The sequence below is a fragment of the Pan troglodytes genome, chromosome 16, assembly GCF_028858775.2.
Source record: "Pan troglodytes isolate AG18354 chromosome 16, NHGRI_mPanTro3-v2.0_pri, whole genome shotgun sequence".
Taxonomy (NCBI): Eukaryota; Metazoa; Chordata; class Mammalia; order Primates; family Hominidae; genus Pan; species Pan troglodytes.
The window spans coordinates 47,273,932-47,297,146 of NC_072414.2; the positions used below are offsets into that span (position 1 = coordinate 47,273,932).

At 40.8% G+C, this 23,215-nt stretch overlaps 1 protein-coding gene across 22 annotated transcripts in view; it reads right to left on the minus strand.

The window, feature by feature from the left end:
• Positions 1-23,215, minus strand: part of RAB27A (RAB27A, member RAS oncogene family) — an 87,900-nt gene that overhangs the window by 51,449 nt on the left and 13,236 nt on the right. For 9 of the 22 annotated variants that reach the window (XM_001170998.6, XM_009429166.5, XM_063794956.1 and 6 more), the window contains one exon: positions 16,064-16,183. The exons of 4 other annotated variants lie outside the window; for them this stretch is intronic. The gene's annotated coding sequence lies outside the window, so the exon portion shown is untranslated. Of the gene's footprint in view, positions 1-5,815; positions 5,919-16,063; positions 16,184-16,387; positions 16,481-23,215 lie in introns of all 22 variants that reach the window. 9 more of the 22 variants (XM_063794957.1, XM_063794959.1, XM_063794962.1 and 6 more) reach the window with 2 other exon arrangements.

Here is a 23,215-nt window from a genome sequence, read left to right on the forward strand (position 1 = left end):
ACAATCACATTTTAGTATGTCCACATTTTAAAGTATAAAATTAGACTTTATATACCAACAAATTTGGCTGCAAGGTTTGTAAGTTGAGTTTTGACCTCGAGAAATACCTTCCTATTTTTTAAAGAAAGAAATATTATAATGATATTCCTTTTAAGTTATTACTTTCCTATACATACTTGCTTATCACATAAAAAATATAATTGCTATATAGCCATCAAGCATTAAAAATAAACCAACACATCTAACAATAGGCCTCAATGGTACTAATCTATTTTCCTAGATATATCACTTTAAAACCATATATGAATGTCCAAGAAATAAAAGTTTTTTATTTTTCTTTTAGAATCTACAGCATACATGATAAAATTATTTTGTATAAAAATTATAATTTTTAATTAATTTGAAATAATTTCCATTAATTTCTGATGCTTGTAAGCATTTTAGATATACATTCCTTTAGCTCTTATAATATACTTATAAACTGTGAAAAATTCTGACACAGGAAGGAACAGATATTAAAATTCTATTACTTCTAATCTAAAAGCCCTCCATCTTATGTTCTCTGTAGGAGACAGAAACTCACAAAAGAAAATGTTTGGCTTCTACTATTAAGAAATTGGACATTTTTCACATATATTACAGTGGAAGGGGTTTTACATTTCTTTCAGGCACAAAATATTTATGAACTCGGGAGCAGCCGAAACATAAAGATAAAATGCAGCATGACTTTCCAAACCAAAATCTGGGGCTTATGTCTATGGATTTTTGTGACCCTTTTGGGAAAAGGCAGAGTTGGAAACACAATTTAGTTGTCCAAGTATTAGAACTTTTAAAGCATCTCTTTGATTTATGAAGAAAATGCACAAAAATATGTTAAAGGAGGCAGTACCAGAAAATCCAGCAAGTTGCTCATCACTACACACCTCTCTGCACAGATGACATGAGCAATTATTTGTCTTTCCTTCACTTCTGACTGCCAGGGCTCAGGGCTGAGGTCCTATTGACTGCACATAGTATAAGAAAGGGAAGAGAAAGTTGTTTTAACGGCAACATCCTCACCTACTTATGTCTCTTTTCTCATGGCTCCAGTAATTAACAGAATGATCACAAACTGAAACCAAACTGCAACTCTATCCCTTCCACTCTAACCCTGGAAGCCTGTTCTCATAAATCCATCCTCCTCGGGGTATTCCTTTAATCAATGTTTATTAATATGAATGAATGCTTTGGCTAACTTGTACAGGTCATCTGCCACTTTTAAGTACTCCATTCCCACCTCATGGGTGTGTTTCATCTCTTTGGTACAGTTGCATATTTCCTGAAGAGTCTCATTTTGTGTATTGCTTCTCCACTACCCCTCACCACTGGACAGACAACTGGCCAGCTGTCACTCAAATGCTAATTGTGTCTATCATCTGCTTTCTCTAACAGCCTTTTCCTTCCGCTGGTTCCCTCCATTCCCTGCCAATTTTATTTAGAAGTGACTCAAAAAGTGTCTGGGGACTCCACTGATAGCTGTGCTTTTTTGATAATTAAACCATATTTACATCCAATTCAACAGTATCTGGTAAGCAATTACTACCTTTCCAGTACTGTGCTAGCAACTACGAATGGCATGAAAGAAACACAGGATCCAACTGCTCCCTTCAAGAAGTTGGTAATTAGGGTGAGGTGGAATGATGTACTCATTTACAAAAAAGGACGTATAAGACAATATTATCAGGGAGAAAAACGTCTGGTACACCATGTGCACCAGCCAGCACAAGAAATCAAAAGTGAAAGGGGCTTCAAGTCAAAAGACCTGAACTCTGCTACTTCCTTCCTAGCTATGTGTCCTGTGGTGAGCCAGACAGCTTCCCCACACTGTTTCCTCAATATGGGAATATTTATCTAGCAAGATTATTGGAAGGATTAAAGGGTACATTATGTGAAATGCATTTTATAAACTGTAAACTACTGGGTACATGTAAGATCGTTGTTTTACAAGTCAAGTAGAGCCTGGGAGGTCAGAAAAGGGGAGCAATCTGTCGGGCATGGAGGCTCATACCTGTAATCCCACCTATTCAAGAGACTGAGGTAGGAGGATTACTTGAGCCCAAGAGATCAAAACCAACCTGGGCAACATAATGAGATGCTGTTGTACAAAAATTTTTTTAATTAGCACGGTAAGGTGGCCTGTGCCAGTAGTCCCGGCTACTCAGAAGGCTGAGGTGGGAGGATCACTTGAGCCCAAGAGTTCAAGGCTGCAGTGAGCCATGACTATGTCACCACACTCCAGCCTGGGTGACAGAGTGAGACACTGTCTCAAAAAAAGAAAGAAAGAGGGAGCAATCTGACTATGACTCAAAGCAAGAGCCAGGACCTGAGCTGAGCACCTTCTTCAAAGCCAGACAAGATTTAGCTAGATAGTGAAGAATAGGATACACAGCATGTTTCATGCAAGGGCATGTTTTGACTTCAATTTAACAAGTATTGAGGAGGCTTGCTAATCATTTCAAAGGATACAAATGTGCCTAAGATATAATCCTCTAAGTACAAAACTGGCTGTAAACTCAAAGGAATGCTTATGAGGTAATGTGGCAAGTTGAGGAGAGCAGGACGACTAATCCATTGGTATATGGGGTTCCTCTGCCACCTTCTGTTTAGACCCAGGATAGGTCACCATCCCTCTGCAGGCCTTGTTTTATCAAATATGAAATAAGAGGTTTGACCTCAATGGTCTCTTTCCAACACAGACATTCTATGCTGTATGATTCCAGGTTCAAAGTTCAAAGCTTAGCCATGAGAAATTTAAGTGGGGTCATGGTGACAGTTGTCCCTTCTATCACCTCTCACTCCTTGCAGATGAGAGCCTAGATGAGAGCAGCCACATGGGAATGGGAAGAAGGGGATCCAAGATACACTAATTTTAAAAAAATAGAACAGAGTTCCACATCAGGTGGAAAAGGACACAGCAAAGAGAACACCAAAGAATAAAGCCTAGGGGGCCAGGAGGCCAAAATAATGTTGCCAACAGAAGCAGGACATTTGAAGTGGGGAAGGGAAAGAGTTGGAATGGGCATAAGGTGTTTGTGGGTGGTATCAGATTTTTGGAAGGGAAGGATGATGAGATTGGATCGGGGCAGGTTCAGCATGAGAGATCATCAAAGCCACATGACCGAGAAATGCTTGAAAATCATCCCCAGTCCCTGTGGCCCACATTTACCTCTGCCCTTGAGACAGAGGCAGAGTAGCCAACAGTGAAAGCTCCAAAAAGAGGGCCATGACTGTACAAGCCACAGAAGAGGGAACATGCTGTTAGTTCAGGATGAACAAGACCAAGGATAACAGCAGGGTGCTCTCAGCCAAACTCAATTACACAGGACATGATGGGCAGTCCCTGCTGCTCTGATTAAACTCGGTTTCCAGATACTATCTCCCTGTTGTAAAGTTCTTTATCTGGCAGTGAGTAAAAAGGAAATGTCAGGGAAGACAGCTAGATGTCCTGCACAGCATTCACTCCCCTTAGGAGCCTGCAATAGGCACCTCCTCAGATTCCAAACTTAGGCCTTGCCCATCATCATCCACCACCCATCTGAATGTATCTCAATGAAAACACACACTGGCTGGGCATGGTGGCTCACGCCTGTAATCCCAGCACTTTGGCAGGCCAAAGCTGGCGGATCACCTGAGGTCAAGAGATCGAGACCAGCCTGGGCAACGTGGTGAAACCCTGTCTCTACTAAAAATACAAAAATTAGCCAGGCGTGCAGGTGGGCACCTATAATCCCGGCTACTCAGGAGGCTAAGGCATGAGAATTGCTTGAACCTGGAAGGCAAAGGTTACAGTGAGCTGAGATCATGCCACTGCGCTCCAGGCTGAGGCACGAGAATTGCTTGAACCTGGGAGGCGCAGGTTGCAGTGAGCTGAGATCGCACCACTGCACTCCAGCCTGGGCGATACAGCGAGACTCAGTCTCAAAAAAAAACAAAAAAACAAAAAAAGGAAACACACAGTGAGGAGGAGTTGTAGTATCATTTTCCTCCAGCTCCTTCTCTGCACCTCTCACTCTCCTTGAAACCACTGACACTAAGAAATAAGAGGTTAGAACCCTTCTCTTATTGCCCTTATCTAATTACTTAATGTCTCTGTGTTTTCCTAGAAGAAGAATTCACTACCTATACCAGGTCTATCCTGTTTTTGGTCTCACTTAACACTGCTATATGTATGTGCATGTCTCCTAATGCACACCAGCAAGAGTTTCTCTAGAAAATTGCTTTCCAACCTTGTTCATGATATTTGTATGACCTACCAGGGCATATGCTCTTGATCAAAGGCAATAGGTTTTAGGGCCCCAGAAAGGCCAGGCCCTGTCCAGCCACCCTGAGGGACAAAGGGTTCAACATCTCAACACATCTGAACCAATTCAGTGCACACCAGGGGGAGTCACCTCCTCTAGGGTAGGCGTCAAAGCGTGAAATTCCTGGGCTATACCTATGCACACATGTTCAGTAATACAAGATAATGTCAAATTGCTGTCCAATATAGTTGTTTTACACTCCCAACTTCATATCTTCACCAACATTTGGTGCTTGTTGTCAGACTTCTCAAAATGGTAACACATTGTGATCTAAATTCACATTTCTCTGAGTGCTAATGAGTGTGAGCATCTTTTATTAGTTTCTTGGCCATCTAGTTTCCTCTCACTAAAATGCACATTTGTATCTTTCTCCTATTTTTCTATTGGGTTCTTTTTCTTTAAGACAGAGTCTCGCTCCGTTGCCCAGGCTGGTGTGCAATGGCACAATCTCATCTCACTGCAACCTCCACCTCCTGCATTCAAGTGATTCTCATCCCTCAGCCTCCCAAGTAGCTGGGGCTACAAGCACGCACCACCATACCTGGCTAATTTTTGTAGAGATGGGGTTTTCCCATGTTGGCCAGGCTGGTCTCGAACTCCTAGCGGCAAGTGATCCGCCCACCTTGGCCGTCCAAAGTGCTGAGATTATAGATATAAGCCACCAAGCCCAGCCAGGTTTTCTATGGATGTGCAGTTCTTCATATATTCTGGATGCTATTTATAAGTTACGTATGTTGCAAATATATTCTTACTGTTTTTGGTTTGTCTTTTCACTTTTTTAGTGGCTCTTAATCTTAAAATAGTCAAATTTATTCTTTTTTATAGTTACTTATTTTATATCATATCAAGAAAGTCTCTTTTTTTTTTAATGGAGACACGGTCTCACTCCAGTGCAATGGCACAATCATAGCTCACTACAGCCTCAACTTCTCAGGCTCAAGTGATCCTCCCACCTCAGCCTCCCAAGTAACTGGGACTACAGGCATGATTCGCCACGCCCAGCTAATTTTCTTTTCTTTTTTGTAGAGATGGGGTCTCACTATGTTGCCCAAGCTAGTCTTGAACTCCTAGTCTCAAGTGATCCTCCCACCTCAGCCTCCCAAAGTGCTAGGATTACAGGTGTGAGCCACCATGCCCAGCCAAGAAATTCTTATCTAAAGCAATAAAGATATTCTTTTATATTATGTTTATAAAGATACTGCCTTTTTATTTAAGTCTTTAATACACTGAGAATTCAAGGTATATGTAGGGATCCAATTTCATTATTTTTCCCTTAAGTATATACAATCGTCATAGCACCATTTATTGCATAAAATTATCTTTTGCCCAGTGATATGCAATAAATGAATGGATCTGTTTCAGGGCTTTACATTTGGTTTCACTGGTCATTTTGACCATCCCTGGGCCAGTGCCACAATGCCTTAATCACTATGACCCTAAAATATAACTTCATACCTGTTACGACTGGTACCCACCTTACCAAGGACATGAACCCTTCACATTTCCATCTGAGTTCCTCAAAAACCATATGGGGATTCTTATTGGAATTGCATTGCATTGCATTGGGATCACATAAATCTATAGATCAAATTAAGAAGATTGACATGTTCATGATGTTTAATTTACCTACCTAAGTACATGCATATTTCTCCATCTATTTACGTATTTTTAGTGCCTTTAAAAATATTCTCAAATCTCACAAAAGAAGATATACAAATGGCAAATAAGCATATGAGAAGATGCTCAATATCATATGTTATTAGAGAATTGCAAATTAAAACAAGAATGAGATATCACTATACACCTATCAGAATGACCAAAATCCAAAACACTGACAACATCAAATGCTGGTGAGGATGTGGAAACCCAGAACTCTCCTTCATTGCTGGTAGGAATGCAAAATGGTACAAGCCCTTTGTTATAGACAGTTTGGCAGTTGTTTACAAAGCTAAACTTACTCTTACCGTACAATCCAATCACATTCTTTGGTATTTACCCAAATGAAGGGAGAACTCATGTCCACACAAAAACCTGCACACTGATATTTATTATAGCAGCTTTATTCATAATTGCCAGAACTCAGAAGCAACACGATGTTCTTCAGTAGATGAATGGATAAGTAAACTGTGGTACATTCAGACAATGGAAAATTATTCAGCACTAAAAAGAAATGAGCTATCAAGCCATGAAAAAACATGGAAGAACCTTAAATGCATATTACTATCTGAAAGAAGCCAATCTGTATGATTCCAACTACGTGGCATTCTAGGAAAGGCTAAACTGTGGAGATAGTACAAAGATCAGTGGTTATTAGGGGTTGGAGTGGGGGAAGTGAAAGAGATGAATAGGCAGAGAACAGACGATTTTTAGGGCAGTGAAACTATTTTGTGTGACACTATAACATAGATAGATGTCATTATACATTTGTATACATACCCATAGAATGTACAACACCAAGAGTGAACTCCAATCTAAACTATGGACTTTGGATGATAATGTGTCAATAGAGGTTCATCACGTGTAACAAACGTACCACTCTGGTATGGGATGTTGATAGTCGGGGAGGCTGTGCATGTTGGGGGGTTTGGGAGGGAAGGGAATATATGGAAACTGTACTTTCTACTCAGTATTACTGTGAACCTAAAACTGCTCTAAAAACTAAAACTCGGCCAGGCATGGTGGCTCATGGTGGCCTGTAATCCCAGCACATTGGGAGGCCGAGGCGGGTGGATCACGAGGTCAGGAGTTCAAAACTAGCCTGGCCAAGATGGTGAAACCCCCGTCTCTACTAAAATATAAAAATTAGCCAGGCGCGGTGGCAGGCACCTGTAATCCCAGCTACTCAGGAGGCTGAGGCGGGAGAATTGCTGGAACCCGGGCAGCAGAGGTTTCAGTGAGCCATGATCGTGCCACTGCACTCCAGCCTGGGTGACAGAGTTAGACTCTGTCTCAAAAAAAATAAAAATAATAAATAAATAAACTCTAAGAAAAGAATATTTTTGGCTGGGTGCTGTGGCTTACACCTGTAATCCCAGCACTTTGGGAAGCCAAGGCAGCCAGATTATGAGATCAGGAGTTCAAGACCAGCCTGGCCAACACGGTGAAACCCCATTTCTCCTAAAAATACCAAAAAAAAAAAAAAAAAGTTAGCTAGGCTTGGGGGCGTGTGCCCGTAGTCCCAGCTACTTGGGAGGCTAAGGTAGAAGAATAGCTTGAACCCAGGAGGCGGAGGTTGCAGTGAGCCGAGATCACTCACTGCAACTCAAAAAAAAAAAAAAAAAAAGCATCTTTTTGAAAAGTTTTCGGGCCAGGCGCAGTGGCTCATGCCTGTAATCCCAGCACTTTGGAAGGCCGAGGTGGGTGGATCATGAGGTCAGGAGTTCAAAACCAGCCTGGCCAACATGGTGCAATCCCATCTCTACTAAAGATACAAAATTAGCTGGGCATGGTGGCATGCACCTGTAATCCCAGCTACTCGGGAGGCTGAGGCAGAAGAATTGCTTGAACTCGGGAGACAGAGGTTGCAGTGAGCCAAAATTGCACAATTGCACTCTGGCCTGGGTGACAGGGCGAGACTCCATCCCAAAAAAAAAAAAAAAGTTTTCAATAAACTCTTTTCATGAAGATATTGTACATCTTTCAACTTATTGATACTTTGTATTTGTCACTACTGTAAGTGATAACTTTTAAACATGTATCTTCTATTTCTTACATAGCCATATTAATTCCAGCAATTTGTTAAACATATTAGGTAAAAATAAATTACTTCTTCCTTTCTAATCTTACCTTTTAGTCTAATTATAAAAAGTCGGCCAGGCGCGGTGGCTCATGCATGTAATCCTAGCAATTTGGGAGGCCAAGGTGGGCGAATCACAATGTCAGGAGATCCAGACCATCCTGGCTAACACAGTGAAACCTCGTCTCTACTCAAAATACAAAAAAATTAGCCAGGCGTGGTGGTAGGCACCTGTAGTCTCAGGTACTCGGGAGGCTGAGGCAGGAGAATGGCGTGAACCCGGGAGGCAGAGCTTGCAGTGAGCCGAGATCACGCCACCGCACTCCAGCCTGGGCAACAGAGTGAGACTCTGACTCAAAGAAAAAAGAAAAATAGGTAAAAACAAAACAAAACAAAAAAACAGTGAATAGACATGGTGATACAGGTAGTCTTATCTCTTTTTTTTCTTTTTTTTGGTTTTTTTTTGAGACAAGATCTCACTCTGTTGTCCAGGCTGGAGTGCAATGGCACAATCACAGCTCACTGCAGCCTCGGCCTCCCAGGCTCAGGTGACTGTCCCGCCCCAGCCTCCCTTGTCCAGGCTGGTCTGGAACTCCTGGGCTCAAGCCACCCACCTGCCTCAGCCTTCTAAAGTGCTGGGATTATAGGTGTGAGCCACCACGCCCAGCCCAGTCTCGTCATGTCTTGATTCTAACATTTCACTGTTAAGAATGACATTTGCTGTAGATTTTTGGTACATATTTTTATCAGGTTAAGGAAGTTCATCTATCCTAGTTTGCTAAGTATGAGTATTATGAATGGGTGTCAACTTTATCACATTTTGTTTCAGCATGTATCAAGGAGACTGCTACTTTTTTCCCTTAATCTGTTAATTTACCAGCTTTTATATTTATTCCGCCTTTGATATTTTTCTTTCCTTTCTTCTACCTTCTTCTCTCACTTTCCTGGTTTCTGCTCTTTTCTCATACTTTCTACCTAGAATTTCTCTTTCAAAGTAATTCTGTTTCTTCCTTTTGCATTCGCCAGGGGATAGGGGAGAGCAAAGGGAGGTAGTTCTCAGGGTAATTAATAAATATTTGAATGGCTAAAAAGTGAAATACCTAATAGGTGCCAGGTCCTTGAGGTGACCTTACCCAAAACCAGTCTTCAAATGTGCCATATTACATTTATATAAGTCGCTCCCGGCTTTAAAAAAAAAAAAAGTTACTTGAGATGCGGTCACTAGAGGAAGAATTATAGTAGAATGCTTTAAACAGAAATGGTGTTTCACCCTCTAGAGAAACATCGAAAATGCATTAGCTATCATCCGAATTTTCTTTTGAACACAGTACTATATTTAATTTTAACTACTAGCACTTGGGTTCCCCCATTTAATACCTAGAAAGTAGGGCACTAGATTATAAAAATGCCAAGTATCTTAAGAGAGACAAGGAATAACGTTTATGCATTCTGTAATTCAACACTGTATGTTAAAGAGGCCAGCCCATGTCTCTTCTTAATTTTAAAATTAAAGAAGCCGAACCCAAATTTCTGAATTCTAGCTAATAATTTAGGACCCACTTAAAAAAACTTTGCCAAGTTTTTCCATTAGTCTATATTTAATTGTCCTAAAGTCTGTATTTCATTTAACTCCATGAAATGCATATATTTGAGGAACGATGTTAGAGTAACCATGATCTAGAAATGAAAAGGGCACTTACACAAAAGAAACAAATCAGCAAACAACTCTGTAACAGAATTCTGGAGTCTTTAGTCTTACAAAAAACCACATTAAACATCATAAGAGAATACAACATTTAGTCCACACCTGACTCCAAAGAGTCTCTCAACTATAGCCAGGGTTACTTTTTCTGTTTGTTTGTTTGTTTTTGTTTTTTGAGACAAGAGTCTCGCTCTGTCACCCAGGCTGGAGTTGGAGTGCAGTGGTACGATCTTGGCTCATTGCAACCTCTGTCTCCTGGATTCAGGTGATTCTCATGCCTCAGCCTCCCAAGTAGTTGGGAGTACAGGCATGCACCACCACATCCGGCTAATTTTTCTATTTTTAGTATAGACAGGGTTTCGCCTTGTTGCCCAGGCTGGTCTCAAACTCTTGACCTTAGGTGATCAGCCGGCCTCGGCCTCCCAAAGTACTGGGATTACTTTGGGTGTGAGCCACTGTGCCCAGCCAAAATCTTTATTTTGTGATTTCTACAAACCTTTAATCACGTTTAGATTTTAAACATTTTTCCAACCTCTATAAGCTAGAATAGATGGGGATCTGTTTTTTAACAGAAATTTTAAGCTGTTTTAGAGAAAAATAAACTTGGTTCAAATGACAAATGTGAAATTATCAAAATTACGAAGCATAGGAGGATGTGGGAAAGGGTTGTAGTGTTCACGACACATACGAAAGTATTTCCCAAAAAATATATATTAAATGTACTTCAAATATAACAGAAGTTAAATGCAGAATAGCATACATATACCTCTCCAAAATCTGTTAATAATTTTAAATGAGGTTTGATAAGTAAATTGGCCTCCACCAATGATCCAAAGATATACTAGTAAAGCTTGATGCCACTGAGGAGGGAGAGAGCCTGGTTTAAATGACTGAAATTCATTCAGTCATTTAAGCAGTAGCTCATGAGCACGTCAATTAAACATCTAACAAACAAGAATTGTGGATGTGCCACTATGTTAAGCACCAAGAATGTGGCTCTAGAAGAGCAACAGTCTAATAGGTAAGCTGTTTGTGGAAATGCCCAAGGAAAATGCGTGGAAAGAAGAACTATAGGGCCCGGCATGGTGGCTCATGCCTGTAATCCTAGCACTTTGGGAGGCCGAGGTGGGCGGATCACCTGGGGTTGAGAGTTCAAGACCAGCCTGACCAACATGGTGAAACCCCATCTCTACTAAAAATACAAAATTAGCCGGGCGTGGCGGCGCATGCCTGTAATCCCAGCTACTTGGGAGGCTGAGGCAGGAGAAACATTTGAACCCAGGAGGCGGAGGTTGCAGCCAGCCGAGATCGCACATTGCACTCCAGCCTGGGGGACAAGAGTAAAACTCTGTCTCAAAGAAAAAAAGAAGAAGAAGAAGAACTGTAACAGAAGTATGCACAAGTCGTTGGGGAGATGGGAGGGCTGGGGAAATAGCACAAGAGGGAGAAGAAGGAGCCCACGATGTCTAAGGAGGGAATCAGAAAAACTTCACACAGGGGCATCTGAGCTAAGGACTAAAGTCAGAATGTGAGTGTACAGGCACACATAAGGACAAGCGACAAATGTGAATGGACAAAAATTACACAGTGCACTAGATAATGTGGGGAACGACTTTACCTCACATGTCAGCCAAATAAGCATTATCCTTTCAAGATAACAGAAACTATAAGCAAATAATTCTTGACGCCAATCCAAAACATGTAACTGAGTTTTGATGGAATTTGGTAAGGAATGCCTGATGCTCAAAATTAAAAAAAAAAAAAAGACCAGGTTTAAAACCATCAGGAGGGAACACATCTTGGGCTGACTGATGCAGGCAGGTAAGGGTTTGAGGGTTTGCGCTTGCAAAGGTGTAAGAGGCTAAGGTTACTTAGGATGCATTAAAGGACTTCAGCAGTGGATGTGGCTGAAGGGATGCATGGAGGTAGGGGAGAATGTATCCAGAACAGAGGCTGAAAACATGGGAAAGTGTTTGAGACCTGGGTCTAAAAGGACTGTGACATGGCACTAAAAAGTTTGTGTGTTATCCTCTGGGTAACAGAAGGCCACCACGGGCTCTTTATGCAGGAGAGGACCATGAGATGTGTGCCTTAGAAAGATCTCTATGGCAGCCACGTGGAGACTGGAAATACACAGAGCATCAGAAGGCTCTAATGTTACCGACTGAATGTTTGTGTCTCCCCAAAATTTGTACGTTGAAATCTAATCCCCAATGTGATGGTATAAGGAGGCAGGTCTTTGGGAAGTAATTAGGTTTTGAGGATAGATCCTTCATGAAGGGGATTAGTGCCCCTATAAGAAGAGGCCAGAGAGCTACCTTTCTGCCTTGTGAGAATACAGTGAAAAGTCAAGTGTCTGCAACCTGGAAGAGAGTTCTCACCAAAATCTGAGCATGCTGATACCCTGATCTCAGACTTTCAGCCTCTAGAACAATGAGGAATAAATTTCTGTTGTTTGCAAGCTATCCAGTCTATGGTACTTTGTTGTAACAGTTTGAACTGGTTAAGACATATGGAGAGAGATTTTGAGGGTTTGAATTGTGTTGGTGACAGTAGGGATGAAAAAGAAGTGATTAATTTGAGATATATTTAGGAGGTAGAAATCAATATAACTTCTTAACAGACTAGTATAGAAATTAAAGATAACCAAAACTTTTAGTTTGGTAAATAAACGGTATAACATTAACTGAAAAAGGAAAAGATGGTTTGAGAAGATGATAATTATTATAACTAACACTAAGCACTATTCTAAATCCTTTAAAGCACTAACTCATTTAGTCTTCACAACAACCGTATAAGGTCCCTAAATCTACAGATGAAAAAAACCAATGCACAGAAAGGTTAATAAAGTTGCCCAAGGTCACACAGCCAGAAATGGCAGAACCAAGATGTGAACTCAGACACACTCGCAACTACCACATTACACTGTACGGTACACAACCAGTTAAACATCTCTCATGTCTGAGGGACATCAAGGGAGTTGTGTTTAATTTGCATTTGGAAAACAGACCTAGGGCTCACAAGAAGAATATGGCTATGAATTTTAGTGTCATCAACATAATAGTATTTCCTGAGGCCATGGGAAAAATGAGATGGACATTTAGAGTGAAGAGAGAACAAAAATGTAAGGAGCAGCAAGACAGATACAAGAAGGACACTAGGAAGGAGATTTTTCAAGCAGTGATTGTCCACAGGCTGGCTCAGTTGCCACACCACAGAGGTACAAACTTGAAGTGGTCTGGGCCTTCTCCGTGTGAAAATGGCAAATCCATTCACTGTTTGCTGGATGAATGGACTTATCATTGAGCTATTTGCTGGATTTACCATCTAGCTAAAAGATAGCTAAAAGATTCCAGCTTAGACTATGTCATCAAGAAAGGAGGCCTGATAGAGTATAAAACGGGGATAACAAGAAAAACAAACAAAAATGGATGCTCTCAGCTCTTGAAAGGATGATTTATACCCGTGTTTGAGCAAAGCAGATTCTGCCTTCAGAGAAGCAGCAGCAAAGATAGCTCATTTCTCAAGCAGCACCCCATCTCATCCATCACCCACTTCCCCTACCTGCCCCCCAGCCTACACCACAGGACCTCTGCTCTGCCAAGAGGGCAGGGCCCCAGCCACGCTGCAGCAACACCAGAAGCGCACAAGAAAACGTGCTGTTGCATAGACAGCGCAAATAAATAATGGTTCTTGTGATAATCAGCTTTTGCTTTTAATGGGCTTCACATGACTCATCAGCTATCACGTATGCTATAGCCTGAGCTCTGGCTCTAAATCAAACAAGTTCAAAGGGAGAAGAAAGGAATAATAGCAAAAGATGAGCAGATATCTCAAGAAGCCTTAATCCTACTGAGGAAAAACAGAAATGGAGGCAGGAAGAAGACAGTTTCCCCTATGAGCACTCAGGTACCGAGGGTCCAGAGAGGGCGGAAGCTGAAACAGCCGCAGAGAGAGGCAGCCTAGTTGCCGTGGTGCCATCCTGCCAGCCAGCAAGATTTCACCAGACCGTTCCCTTTCTGCCACAGTTCCTGTCTTGTGGGCAGCAGAAGCACCAAGAAAGAAGAAAAATGGTTGTTTGTATTTTTATGGCTGCAGGGTCATACCTCTGTGACTTAACTATTTCAACAAGTGACAAGGAGAAAGTGGTAAGAGACAGAGAGAGCAGCCAAGATGGGGGTAAACTCCTTTGGAATGTATTAAATCCAACTTCATTCTATGGATAAAATGCCCTCATGAATAAACACTCATCCCCAAAACATCTTTTTTTTTTTTTTTTTTGGTATTTATAATCCAAGAACCTTGACAGAGAATGTCAGCTTTTTATCAAGGCTCTTTCCCACAGTGACTTCTGATAATGGAGGTTGGGGTTCATTCCCAGGTGAAAAGCATGAGTTTGTGGCAAAGAAAACAGTATTGTTTGGTCACCACACTGGAATGGAAGCCAGGATATTCTGAAGGATGCCTTGGCACTAATACAAATTAGCAAATGACTTTAGCACTTCTGAGCCTCAATTTCTTCATCTGTAAAATGAGAAGAATGGACTGGGTGAATATGAAGTCCTTCCACTCTCTTAATCTATGCTTATGGGTGCTCAGAGCATGGGAACCCTTCCAGGTGTCTCTTGTGGTTAGGCTGTCCATGTGTCAGGACCCTGATTGTGCTCCCAGGGACACACAAGTGTGAGAGTGGCTACAACTCAATGGAAGCAATAAGTAAACACATACACACTCACAAAGTTAGATCCCTATATTTGATTAAACCATGGGTTAGTAGACAGGAACCATGTCTTATGCATCTTCACACACTCAAAATCCAGCCCAGTCCAGGCACTGGGCTTAACAAATGTTTACTGCATGCATTTTGAGGCAAATCTTTAAAATGTCATATTAAGAAGCTTTTCAGACATGTCGGTTATGGATTGAATTGTGTCCCCCTAAAATTCACATGTTGAAGCCCTAACTCCCAGTACCTCAGAATACAACGTTTTTTGGAGCTAGGACCTTTATAGAGGGAATCAAGTTAAAAAGAGGTCATTAGGGTGGGTCCTAATCCACCCTCACGGTCTCTTCACAAGAAAGGAACTGGGATCACAGATATGAACACAGGGAGGATGGCATGAAGAGACATAGGGAGAAGACAGCCATCCACAGCTAAGCAGAAAGGCCTGGAATGGATTCTCCCTCACAGTCCTCAAAAGGGACCAACCCCGCTGACATCTTGATCTTAGACTTTCAGGCTCCAGAACTGTGAGGCAATAAATTTCTGTTTTTGAAATCACACAGTTTTAAAGCCACCCAGTTTATGGTACTTTGTTATGGCAGCTCTAGTAAACTAATACAATATCCAGAAGTAGAATTATATAATGAAATCTCCCATCACACTCACCACCCAGATCTTTCACTCTGGCATACTTCATTTTGTATTTCTAAAATATATGGACATTTCCTTACATAACAATACCCTTATCAAACCTAACAGAATTAACACTAATTTAAAAGCAGATTTCATTCCCAGAAGAAATAAACCTTATACTAAAACACACACTTACATTCCTCCATTAAAACTATTAACACTATTAGGCCAGGCACGGTGGCTCATGCCTGTAATCCCAGCACTTCGGGAGGCCCAGGTGGGAAGATCACTTGAGGTCAGGAGTTAGAAAGCAGGCTGGCCAACATGGTGAAACCCCATCTCTACTAAAAATACAAAAATTAGCCAGGCATGGTAGCGTGGGGTCCCAGCTACTCAGGACGCTGAGGCAGGAGAATCACTTGATCCTGGGAGGCAGAGGTTGCAGTGACCTGAGATTGTACCACTGCACTCAAGCCTGGGCGACAGAGCAAGACTCTGTCTCAAATTTAAAAAACAAAACAAAACCAAAAAAAAGCTATTAATACTATCAAAAACAAAACACCAATAAGCTTGAATTTTTGTCAAACAACCCTCAGAGGATAAGCAAGACTCTCAGAATAATTCAATTTCCTAATCAGCTCTCATATTCAACAATTTCCTGAAAGTAAAAACCTATGTTTCTTTATTCAAGTACAGAAAAGAAAGGAAGAATGCGGTCAGTATTCATACCCACTCCCTGGTCACTGAAAATGCACTTTTCAAACTAATCCCAAGAAATTTAGTAGACATCATTAAGTCTTTAGTTTAAAAACAGTACGTGCAATGGTATTGTATGTTATATTGCACATAATTTAAGCGCATGAAAATTGACATGACAGAGCTCAAAACCACTACCAAAAAAAAAAAAAAAGATAAATACAAAACCATACCTTTACAGGGTAGAGAACCGCTTGTTATGATTTTCTAAAACGTTAGAGACTGGAGTTACCAATGCTTCAACAATTGACAACTTCCAATCACATGTCCTCTTCAGGAAGGTTACTTTTTGTCTAATGTTAAGACAAAGAGAAATGTTAAAGTCAGAATGGCCTACTTAAAAAGTTTTTCAAAAGAGTCTTTGGAAAAGCAGTTCGCTCCATCAACTTTCAAAACAGGCATCGCTGTAAAAACCCACAATCCAGCTAATTAGTCTCAGCTGTTTGTCATATGGCACTGCAGACCAGTCAAGTGATTTTTGCCCCTTTCAAGCTTACCAAGTTCCAGTTCGACTGGCCACTCAGAGGGCGGCTTTATTAACCTCTTCTGGTGTTAGAAGACTCTGCACTTCAGCTCTTTCTTCCGCCCACCTACCCCGTGAATCAAAAAAGTAGAACATTTGTTTTCTTGAGAAAACATTTAGAAAAGTATTGTATTCTCAAGGCCCTTAAAGGTTATATTCATATTGTTGCTTACAAATACAATGCCTGATCCAAACAAACAATATGGGGGATCAAATGGAAGTGGCAGGAGGGATGGGGCTAGATTACTTACCAGACCTTGCAGCTGGCCTCCAATTTCATAAGTAAAACTGCCTACAAGGGAGTTCACCCAGATATCTTGCTGGCATCTCAAATCCAGCATGCCCCGTACTCACCTCCTTTGCTTTTCTCCACAACCTTGCTTCAAACCCACTTCTCTTCCTGTGTCTTGAATCACACAGTCCCAACACAGCCAGAAATCTGATGGCTCTCATTAACTCCTCCCTCTCTGCCCCTCCCACTTCCAATTGGCCACCAAGTCCTAAGGATATTCATCTTCTTGCTCTTACTCCAAGTTTTTATTATTTCTTGGATGGCTATAATAAACCACTTATTTGGTTTTCTGGTCCCCACGTATTCTTGACTCTGATCCACCCTCCACACCACACCCAAAGTGATCTTTCCAAAAGGCAAATGAGAGTCCATCACTCTCCTGTTAATGGCTCCCCACAATCTCCACAATAAAATCCCTGCTCCTTAAGCTTCTGCCTTCAGTATCACCTGCCTCTTTCCTATAAGCTGCTAGAGTCCAGCCATCAGTACGTTTTATAATTCTCTAAGTTAAGCGGTTCTCAAACTGTGGTTCCAAGACCAGTATTATCAGCATCTTCTAGGAACTTATTAGATTTGCACATTCTTGGGCCCGCCCAACTGAATCCGAAATTCTGAGGATAGGGCACAGGTGTCTGCGGTTCAACAAGCACTCCAGGTGATTCTGATACACACTAAAGTGTGAGAGCTGCTGCTCTAAATCCACCAAGTTCTGTTCACTAAGAGAATCAGCTCCTTGGCTCCTTGTGCCAGCAATGCTGAGCTGGATACACCTTCCCTGTGTTTACTGTTTCTAGAACTGGTCACCCCTGTATGCTAATTATTCAATTTATTTCTTGGTCTTTGCTGTTGCTTTGTGACAATCTTGAAGACAGGGGTTGTATCTTGTTTTTTATTCATTCACCCCACAATCACTTATTGAGCACTTATGAATTATTGGGTGAAATGTCGGACATAGAACTAATCAATCTATCCCTTGCCTCTAGGAGAAGCTACGCTTTCATTATGGCAGCTCAACGTGTGACTGAAGACTCAATCTGTCCAATCTAAAAAAACCACCACCGGCCTCAAGAACTGTGGGCAACTAAGAAAAGTCTGAGCACAACCAGTCTGACATCTCTTCTCATGGTAAATGAAATGGAATTTTCGTTTCACACCTGACGAAAATCTCATGAAAATGCACCCCTTTCTTTTTTATATCACACAGCAACCTCGAGAATTTTGAGAACAATTTAGTAAGAAAATGTATCAAGATTTTTAAATCCCAGATTAAAATTCATTAGAGTTAGCTTCCTTTAATTACAAGTTCATATTAGCACTTCTCAACCATCAGGATATATAGGAATCTCCTAGGGATCTTTCAAAATGCTAATTCTGATTCAATATTCCTGTAGGGGGAGATCGAGACCATCCTGGCTAACACGGTGAAACCCCGTCTCTACTAAAAATACAAAAAATTAGCCAGGTGTGGTGGCGGGCGCCTGTAGTCCCAGCTACTCGGGAGGCTGACGCAGGAGAATGCCGTGAACCCGGGAGGCGGAGCTTGCAGTGGGCCGAGATCGCACCAATGCACTCCAGCTTGGGTGACAGAGTGAGACTCCGTCTCAAAAAAACAAAAACAAACAAAAAAATCCTGTAGGGGGCTCAGGAGTCTGTATTTCTCCTAGTAAGCACCCAGGTGATGCCCAGGTAATACTAACATTCCTAACTCTGGAACTATAATTTGAATAGCAAGTAAAATTATGACAATACCATCTTTCATAGTCTGCTTAAAGCAACAAAACCTTTTTTGGATGCTTCTGTATTGAAAGCTTTCTAAAATATCTTTCAGACTTCAGAATAAAGATGGCATGCTCAACATGTACATGTGGTTCTGCTGCCTCCCAAAATCTCACTAATATAGCAATAAAGAATGTTTTATTTCTTTTAGACATAAACTCACAAGGACAAAGATCAGGTAGTGGAAGCAACAAAATGGTAGAAGCTACAGAGTAGATGGACTAGAGGTAACTGATTAGCAGACCTCGGAAAGCTGACTATCTGCCAGTAGGGAAATCCAAGAAGGAACTCATCACAGAATCTCCAGAAAGTCTCAGGGATTCAGAACCCCAAAACTTCTGGAATTTGGGGGACAGTAACATAGGGACTCAAAACAGACAGAATGGTGGTCATCTGCTTAAAAAGCAGCTCAGCACACCAAGAGAAGAAGAAAAGAAAGAACGAACTACCAAATAGAAAATAATGAACAAAATGGCATAGGAAGTCCCCATCTATCGATAATTACTTTAAATGTAAATGTATTACATTCTCCAACTAAAAGACATAGAGGTTGGGCACGGTGGCTCAAGCCTGTAATCCTAGCACTTTGGGAGGCCAAGGTGGGCAGATCACTTGAGGTCAGAAGTTCAAAACCAGCCTAGCCAATGTGGTGAAACTCCATCTCTACTAAAAATACAAAAAAATTAGCCAGGCGTGGTGGAGGGCACCTGTAATCCCAGCTACTAGGGAGGCTGAGGCATGAGAATTGCTTGAACCCGGGAGGCGGAGGTTGCAGTGAGCCAAGATCGCGCCACTGCACTCCAGCCTGGGCGACAGAGCGAGACTCCATCTCAAAAATAAAAATAAAAATAAAAATAAAAATAAAAAATAAAAGACATAGAATGACAGAATATATATAAAAAATAAGATACAATTATTTGCTGCCTGAAAGAGAGTTGCTTTAGATTTAAGGGCAGACAGACTGGAAGTAAAGGGATGGAAAAAAATATTTCATGCAAATGGAAACCAAAAGAAAGCAGGGGTGACTATACTTATATCAGAATAGACTTCAAGTAAAAAACAGTCCCAAGAGACTAAGAAGGTAGTTATGTGGTGACAAGGAGGTGAATTCATCAAGCAGATATAACAGTTGTAAACATGTAGGCACCCAACATCAAAGCACCTAAATATATAAAGCAAATATTAACCAAACTGAAAAGAGAAATAGATAACCATACAATAATAGTAAGGGATTTGAATACCCTGTTTTCAACAATGAACAGATCATCCAGATAGAAAATCAATAAGGAAATGGCAGATCTGAACAACATTATAGAACAAATGGAATTAACAGGCACATACAGAACTTTCTATCCAACTAGAGGAGAATATACATTCTTCTCAAGTGCACGTGGAATATTCTTCAGGATAGAACATACAGTAGGCCACAAAACAAGTCTCAACAAATTTAAGACGATTGAAATCATATTAAATATCTTTTCTGACCACACCGATATGTAACTAGAAATCAATAACAGGAACAAAACTGAAAAATTCACAAATCTGTGGAAATTTAGTAACATAATCCTGAACAGCCAATGGGCCAAATAAAATCAAAAGGAATTTTTTTTAAATCTTGAGATACATGAAAATAGAATACAACACATCAAAATTTTAGGGGATTCAGGAGAAGCAGTTTTAAGAGGGAAGTTCACAGTGATAAATGCCTCCATTAAGAAAAAAGAAAGCTCTCCAGTAAACAACCTAAGTTTATACTGCAACAAACTAGAAAAAAGGGAACAAACTAAGCCCAAAATTAGAAGAAAGAATGAAATAATAAAAATTGGAGCCAAAATGAAATAGAGACCAAAAAAAACAGAAAAGAAAGAAAAGATGAATAAAACTGTTTTTTGAAAAAATAAACAAAATTGACAAAACTGGCTGGGCGCGGTGGTTCATGCCTGTAATCCCAGCACTTTGGGAGGCGAAGGCGTGCGTATAACCTGAGGTCAGGAGTTTGAGACCAGCCTGACCAACATGGCAAAACCCCTTTTCTATTAAAAACACAAAAATTAGCCAGGCGTGGTGGCAGGTGCCTGTAATCCCAGCTGCTTGGGAGGCTGAAGCAGGAGAATCACTTGAACCTGGGAAGCAGAAGTTGCAGTGAGCTGAGATTGCACCACTGCACTCCAGCCTGGGTGACACAGCAAGAATCCGTCCTTAAAAAAATAAATAAATTATATATATATATATGTATAGACAGAGAGAGACAAAACTTTAGCTAGTCTAAAAAAAAGAGTAAAAACTCAAATAAATAAAATTATAAATGAAATAAGAGGTGTTACAACTGATACCACAGAGGTACAAAGAATAATAAGAGATACTCTAAACAATCCAGTCGGGCGCAATGGCTCACGCCTGTAATCCCAGGACTTTGGGAGGCCAAAGTAGGTGGATCACTTGAGGTCACGAGTTCAAGACCAGCCTGGCCAACATGGTAAAAGCCCGTCTCCACTAAAAATACAAACATTAACTGGGGCATGGTGGTGCACACCTGTAATCCCAGCTACTTGGGAGGATGAGGCAGGAGAATCACTTGAACCCAGGAGGCAGAGGTTGCAGTGAGTCGAGATTGCTCCATTGCACTCCAGCCTGGGTGACAGAGTGAGACTCCATCTAACAACAACAACAAAAAAAAGACAAAAAAAAGTGGGATTACATCAAACTAAAGCTGCTGCACAGCAAAGGAAACAACAAAATGGAAAGGCAACTGGCCGGGAATGGTGGCTCACACCTGTAATCCCAGCAGTTTGGGAACCCAAAGAGGGCAGATCACTTGAGGGCAGGAGTTTGAAACCAGCCTGACCAACGTGGCAAAACCCCATCTCTACTAAAAATACAAAAATTAGCTGGGCACGGTGGTGGGCACCTGTAATCCTGACTACTCGGGAGGCTGAGGCACGAGAATCACTTGAGCCTGGAGGCAGAGGTTGCAGTGAGTGGAGGTTGTGCCATTGAACTCCAGCCAGGTGACAGAATGACACTCCACCTCAAAACAAAAGAAAGAAAGAAAAGGCAACCTATAGAAGGGAAAAAAATGTAAATCTGATAAGGGGTTAATATCCAAAATATACAAGAACCTCATACTACTGAATACCAAAAAAACACCCCCCAAAAGAAAAAAAAATTTAATGGGCGAAAGACCTGAATAGACATTTTTTCAAAGAATACATTAAAAATGGTCAACAAGTATATGAAAAAGTGCTCGACATCACTAATCAGCAGAGAAATGCAAATCAAAACCACAATGATTTTGATTACCTCACATCTGCTAGGATGGCTAATTTAAAAAAAAAAAAAAAAAAAACAAGAGATAAGTGTTGGCAAGGATGTGGAGAAAAGGGAACCATGTACGCTGCTGGTGGGAATACAAATTGGTACAGCCACTATGCAAAACATTATGGAGCTTCTTTAAAAAAATGTTTTCAAAAATTTTTAAAATAGAATACCATAGGATTTGGCAATCCTACTTCTGGGTATAATACATCTGAAAGAATTGAAATCAGGATTTCTAAGTGATATCTGTACTCCCATGTTCACTGCAGCATTATTCACAATAGCCAAGACTTAGAAACAACCTCAGTGTCCACTGACAATGAATGAATGAAGAAAATGTGGTCTATACATACAATGAAAAAGTATTCAGCCTTAAAAAAGAAAGAAATCCTGCCACCTGTGACAATACGGATAGGTGGAAAATATTATACTAAGTTAAATAAGCCAGACACATAAAGAAAAATACTATGTGATCTCCCATATATTTCATATATAGAATCTAAAACGTCAAACTCTCCAAGCATGGTGGCCACTCCTGTAGCCCCAGCTACTCAAGAGGCTGAGGCGCGACAATTGCTTGAGCCTATGACTTCAAGGCTGCAGTGAGCTATGATCACGTCACTGCACTCCAGCCTGGGCAGCGGAGCAAGATCTTGTTTCTAAAAGAAAAAATTTTAATTTAAAAAAAAGTAACTCAAACTCCCAGAAGCAGAGAGCAGAATGATGGTTGCCAGGGACTGGGAGGAGGGGGAAATGGGAAGGTCATAGTTAAAGAGAACAAGTTTCAGTTATGCAAAATAAATAAGTTCTGAAAAGCTATTATACAGTATAGTGTCTATAGCTAATAATACTGTATTATATACTGAAAATCTGCTAAGAAGATAGATCCAGTGTTAATTATTCTTATCACACACACACAAAAATGCAATAATAATAAAGCAGGCAGGATAAAACCTTGGGAGGTGATGGATACATTTATGGCCTTGATGGTGGCGATGGTTTCATGGGTGAATAATTATCCCCAAATTCATCAAGATGTATACATTAAATATGTACAGACTTTTTATCTGTCAATAATACCTCCCATAAAGTAGTTTTTTTAAAAATAAATTGTTAAGTAGGGGAAGGAAAGAATGAACAAACAAACGTAGGAACAAATGAACAAACTCAGGTAAGAAAGAGGAGATGAAAATGGTATACTTGTGGCAGGGGTGGATGGAGCAATGAGCTAAATTCTCTACTTCTGTAATAAAGTATCAATAGATAATGACTAAAACTGAAAAACTGACCACAGAAATATAAATGTGTCATTTAGAGACTAGATGTATAAACTACTGCAAGACTTCAGTGGTTAACTCTGGAGAGCAGGAAATGGGCTGGGGGAGAGGAGTCTACTGGTTTTTTGTAACAGCCCTTGTA